General features: G+C 37.5%; 1 pseudogene; it reads left to right on the top strand.

The window, feature by feature from the left end:
- The first annotated feature begins 233 nt into the window (after nucleotides 1-233).
- LOC743975 (apoptosis inhibitor 5-like) lies at nucleotides 234-4,190 on the top strand (annotated as a pseudogene).
- The last annotated feature ends 1,841 nt before the right edge of the window (nucleotides 4,191-6,031 follow it).

The raw sequence follows: 6,031 nt of genomic DNA, 5'->3' as shown, positions 1-6,031 counted from the left end.
TAAAAGAACTGCTAAAAGTAGCTCTAAATCTTGAAATGAATCCTCAAAATACACCAAAATAGAACCTCCTTAAAGCATAAATCTCACAGGACCTACAAAACAAAAATACAATATATTTTAAAATAACACAAGGTATTCAGGCAACAAGTAGCATAATGAATAAAATAGTGCCTCACATCTCAATACTAACGCTAAAGGTAAATGGCCTAAATGCTCCACTCAGAAGATACAAAATGGCCGAGTGGATAAGAATTCACCAACCAAGTACCTGCTGTTTTCAAGAGACTCGCTTAACATATAAGGACTCACACAAACTTAAGGTAACGGGATGGAAAATAAATATTCCTTGAAAATGGACACCAAAAGTGAGCAGGAACAGCTATTCTTATATCAGATGAAACAAACTTTAAAGCAACAGCTGTTAAAAAAATGACAAAGAAGAAAGTGAAATAATTATAAAAGGATTTGTCAAATAGAAAAGTATCACAATCCTAAGTATATATGCAGCTAACATTGGAGCTCCCAAATTTATAAAACAATTACTACTAGACCTAAGAAATGAAATAAACAGCAACACAATAATAGTGGGGGACGTCAATACTCCACTGACAGATAGGTCAGGAAGATGAAAAGTCAACAAAAAAAATGGACTTAAACTATACCCTAGAACAAATGGACTTTACAAGTATTTACAGAACATTTTGCCCAACAACTGCAGAATATTCATTCTATTCATCAGCACCTGGAATATTTTCCAGGATAGACCATATGATTGATAGGCCACAAAACAAGTCTCAATAAATTCAAGAAAATGGAAATTATATCAAGTACTCTCTCAGGTCACAGTGGAATAAAATTGGAAATCAACTCCAAAATGAACCTTTAAAGCCACACAAATACATGAAAATTAAATAACCTGCTCCTCAATGATTGTTGGGTCAACAATGAAATCAAGATAGAAATTTTTAAAAATTCTTTGAACTGAACGATAATAGTGACACAACCCATCAAAACCTCTGGGATACAGCAAAGGTAGAGCTCAGAGGTAAGTTCATAGCCTTAAATGCCTACATCAAAAAGCCAGAAAGAGCACAAATAGACAATCTAAGGTTATACCTTAAGGAAACAGAGAAACAAGAATAAACTAAACCCAAACCCAGGAGAAGAAAACAAATAAGAAATATCAGAGCAGAACTAAATGAAATAAAAATGAAAAAATAAGATAAATTAAACAAAAAGCTGGTTTTCAAAAAGATAAAATCGATAGACCATTAGCAAGAGTAACTAAGAAGAGAAGAGAGAAGATCCAAATAAGCTCAATTAGAAACAAAATGGGAGACATTACAACTGACACCACAGAAATACAAAAGATCATTCAAGCCGACTAGGAACACCTTTATGTGCATAAACTAGAAAACCTAGAGAAAGTGGATAAATTCCTGGAAACATGCAACCCTCCCAGATTAAACCAGGAAGAAATAGAAACTGGACAGATCAATAACAAGCAGCGAGATTGCAATGGTAATTGAAAAATTACCAATAAAAAAAAGTTCAGGACCAGACAAATTCACAGTTGAATTTTATCAGACTTTGAAAAATGAATTGGTACCAATCTTATTGAAACTATTCCAAAAGATAGAGAAAGAGGCAATTCTCCCCAAATCATTCTATCCAGTATCCCCTTAATACCAAAACCAAGAAGGTACATAACAAAGAAAAAGAAAAAGAAGAAAGATGAAAGAAGAAAGAAGCAAGAAGGAAGAGGAGGAGGAGGAAGAAGCAGAAGAAAAAGGAGAAGGAAGAGTAGGAGGAGGAGGAAGAAGAAGAAAAAGAAGAAGAAGAAGAAGAAGGAGGAGGAGGAAGAAGAAGAAGAAGGAAGAAGAAAGAAAAAGAAAGAAGAAGAAAGAAGAAAAAAGAAGAAGAAGAAGACTACAGACCAATATCCCTGATGAATTTGGATGCAAAAATTCTTAATACCAGCTAACCGTCCGAGGTGGCAGTGGTGCCGGTGAGGACAAGGATAGCGGAAGCGGGCCCTGGGCTTGTCGCTCACTGTGCCGAAGGTAGAGGAGCTTTACCGCAATTATGGCATCCTGGCCGATGCCGTGGAGCAAGTGGTCCAGCATAAAAATGCCTATGAAGTGACAGCGGGTGGTGTGAAAGGTGGTACTAAGGAAAAACGATTAGTAGCCCAATTTATTCTGAAATTCTTTAAGCAGTTTCCAGAATTGGCGGATTCTGCTATCAATGCACTGTTAGACCTCTGTGAGGATGAAGATGTATCTATTCGACGTCAAGCAATTAAAGAACTGCCTCAATTTGCCACTGGAGAAAATCTTCCTCGAGTGGCAGATATACTAACGCAACTTTTGCAGACAGATGACTCTGCAGAATTTAACCTAGTGAACAATGCCCTGTTAAGTATATTTAAAATGGTTGCAAAAGGGACTTTAGGTGGGTTGTTCAGCCAAATACTTCAAGGAGAGGACATTGTTAGAGAACGAGCAATTAAATTCCTTTCTACAAAACTTAAGACTTTACCAGATGAAGTCTTAACAAAGGAAGTGAAAGAGCTTATATGAACTGAATCCAAAAAGGTCCTAGAAGATGTGACTGGTGAAGAATTTGTTCTATTATGAAAATACTGTCTGGGTTAAAAAGCTTACAGTGAGTGGAAGATAGCAACTTGTAGAGTTGGTGGCTGAACAGGCCGACCTAGAACAGACCTTCAATCCCTCGGATCCTGACTGTGTGTACAGGCTCTTACAGTGCACTTGGCAGGCAGTACCCCTCTTCTCTAGAATTATCCATTCCACAAGGTTTGTGACATATTTCTGTGAGCAGGTTCTCCCTAACCTCAGTACCTTGACTACCCCAGTGGAAGGTCTTGATATACAGTTGGAGGTATTGAAATTGTTGGCTGAGATGAGTTCATTTTGTGGTGACAGGGAAAAACTGGAAACAAATTTAAGAATACTATTTGATAAGTTATAGGAATACATGCCGCTCCCTCCAGAAGAAGCAGAAAATGGAGAGAATGCTGGTAATGAAGAACCCAAGCTACAGTTCAGTTATGTGGAATGTTTGTTGTACAGTTTTCACTAGTTGGGCCGAAAACATCCAGATTTCTTAACAGCCAAACTGAATGCAGAAAAGCTCAAAGATTTCAAAATCAGGCTGCAGTACTTTGCACGGGGCCTGCAAATTTATATCAGACAACTTCGCTTAGCTCTCCAGCTTAAAACGGGTGAGGCCTTAAAAACAGAAGAGAACGAGATTAAAGTCGTTGCATTGAAAATAACAAACAATATCAATGCTTTAATCAAGGATCTCTTCCACATTCCTCCTTCTTATAAGAGCACAGTAACACTATCCTGGAAACCTGTACAAAAGGTTGAGATTGGGCAAAAGAGAGCCAGTGAAGATACAACTTCAGGTTCACCACCCAAGAAATCTTCAGCAGGACCAAAAAGAGATACCAGGCAGATTTATAACCCTCCCAGTGGGAAATATAGCAGCAATTTGAGCAACTTTAATTATGAGAGGAGCCTTCAGGGGAAGTAGAGGTGGCCGAGGTTGGGGCACACGAGGAAATCGAGGAAATCGTAGTCGGGGAAGACTCTACTGAATAAGACGTCAGCATTCTTCAGCATTGTCGTGGGCTTAATATACATAAATTCTACTACTCACTGAATTGCCGGGGATGTCCCTTTAAACAGACTGCTGCCTTCAGCTAAAAACTTAATGTTCTTTATACCTTTGTATGTATGATCTACTTTTGTAACAGACCATGGTTGTGTCCAAGGTAAAACCACAGTGATATTTTTGGATGCTTTGTCTGCAATCTTGTCTTGTTTTTGCAATATCATTATTCAGACTTCAAATTGTGAATCTTTTACTTTTAAACATCTTGATAATTTGTTGTTGAGAGCTGTTCATTCTAAAATGTAATGAAATTCAGTCTAGTTCTGCTGATAAAGATCATCAGTTTTGAAAGGTTACTGATTTTCCTCTTCCCTCTTAGTTTTTTGCCCAATATATGGAGAAGAGTAATGGTCAATCTTAACATTTTGTTTTAATTGTTTAATAAAGCTGCTGGGCAGTGGTGCAGCATTCCTACCTAGTGTCATAAAAGCAAAATACTTACATAGCTTCCTTAAAATATAGGAATGACATTACATTTTTAGGAGAAAGTAAGTTGCTTTGCACGGCTTACTAAATTCCTTTCCATATATTGTGATACAAACTTTTGCATATGGAATCTTACTATTTGAATAGAAATGTGTATGTATAATATACATACATACATAAGCATGTGTGTGTGTGTGTGTGTGTGTGTGTGCATGTATTTTCACTCGCGTCCCTGTGAAGAGAACACCAAACAGGCTTTGTGTGAGCAACAGGGCTGTTTATTTCACCTGGGTGTAGGCGGGCTGAGTCTGAAAAGAGAGTCAGTGAAGGGAGATAGGGGTGGGGCCGTTTTATAAGATTTGGGTAGGTAAAGGAAAATTACAGTCAAAGGGGGGTTGTTCTCTGGCAGGCAGGAGTGGGGGTCACAAGGTGCTCAGTAGGGGAGCTTTTTGAGCCAGGATGAGACAGGAGAAGGAATTTCACAAGGTAATGTCATCAGTTAAGGCAAGGACCGGCCATTTTCACTTCTTTTGTGGTGGAATGTCATCAGTTAAGGCAGAAACAGGCCATTTAAATATCACTTCTTTTGTGATTCTTCAGTTACTTCAGGCCATCTGGATGTATACATGCAAGTCACAGGGGATATGATGGCTTAGCTTGGGCTCAGAGGCCTGACATATATATATGCATGCTATGAAACTTGACTACACAACATAAATCACTTTTTAAATTCCAGGAACGGGTAATCTGACACAGTGATTATCCTTTTGAGGCTGAATCTGTTATTAACTTGTTATTTAGGTTTTTACTCCCAGTAGCAAGGGATTCTAAGTCAGTTGCAATTACATGATTATTGTTATTTAAAACTAAAAATAAAGGATGCATTTTCAAAGATAAATTGGAGTTGCTATTGGTGAAATACAACCAAAATACTGAATCTGATGTACATATAGGTTTCTACAGGAAGAGATATTATAATTTAGAATTTGGAATTTAATAACCAGGGCTACCCAGAAAAAGTGACTTGATAACATGGTACCAATAAGTAAGGGATGCTCTCTCGGTTTGCTTTTGCCACTTTCAAGATTTTAACTTCTCAGGTTATTAATCAAAATTATTGTATAAGTTAGCCAATAGAATTTTTAGGTTAAAACAACAGATGGGGGGTTTTTGGAGTGTTTAATGTCATGGGCATTTTTAGTAGCATAGACCCTTTGTTCTGCATTTGAATGTTTCGTATATTTTTGTTTCACAGTTAATCTTCCCTCCCCAAGTTTGCTATTCAAATCAACTGCCTGAATGACATTTCTAGTAGTCTGATGAATTTTTTTGAGGAATAGTTTGTGATTCCAATGCAGGTGTCTTCATTACCATTACCTCTACACTGCAGAAGAAGCAAAACTCCTTTATTAGAATTACTGCACATGTGTATGGGGAAAATATTTCTGAAAGGCTAGAATGATACAAGTGAGCAAAAGTTGGTCAGCTTGGCTATGGAGTGGTGGCAATAATCTCTAAACATTCCAAAAGACCATGAGCTGAGCCTAAACTCCCTTGGAATCTGAACAAAGGAATATAAAATTGCCATTTGAAAACTGACCAGGTAATCTGGACCTCAGAGATAGATCAGCCAGTGGCCCAAAGCCATTTCAAGTACAGAAATTGTATTGAGACTACAGCTAAATAAATTTGAAGATTAAGTATAATTTTACCACTTTTCCTCTTTATAAGCACATTTGTAAACTCAAAACTGAGCAGAAGTGACTTTACTTTCTCAAGTTTGATACTGAGTTGACTGTTCACTTATCCCTCACCCTTCCCCTTCCCTTTCCTAAGGCAATAGTGCACAACTTAGGTTATTTTTGCTTCCGAATTTGAATGAAAAACTTAATGCCATGCA

This window comes from Pan troglodytes, chromosome X, assembly GCF_028858775.2.
Source record: "Pan troglodytes isolate AG18354 chromosome X, NHGRI_mPanTro3-v2.0_pri, whole genome shotgun sequence".
NCBI lineage: Eukaryota > Metazoa > Chordata > Mammalia > Primates > Hominidae > Pan > Pan troglodytes.
This window is presented reverse-complemented; position numbering and strand designations above follow the sequence as displayed.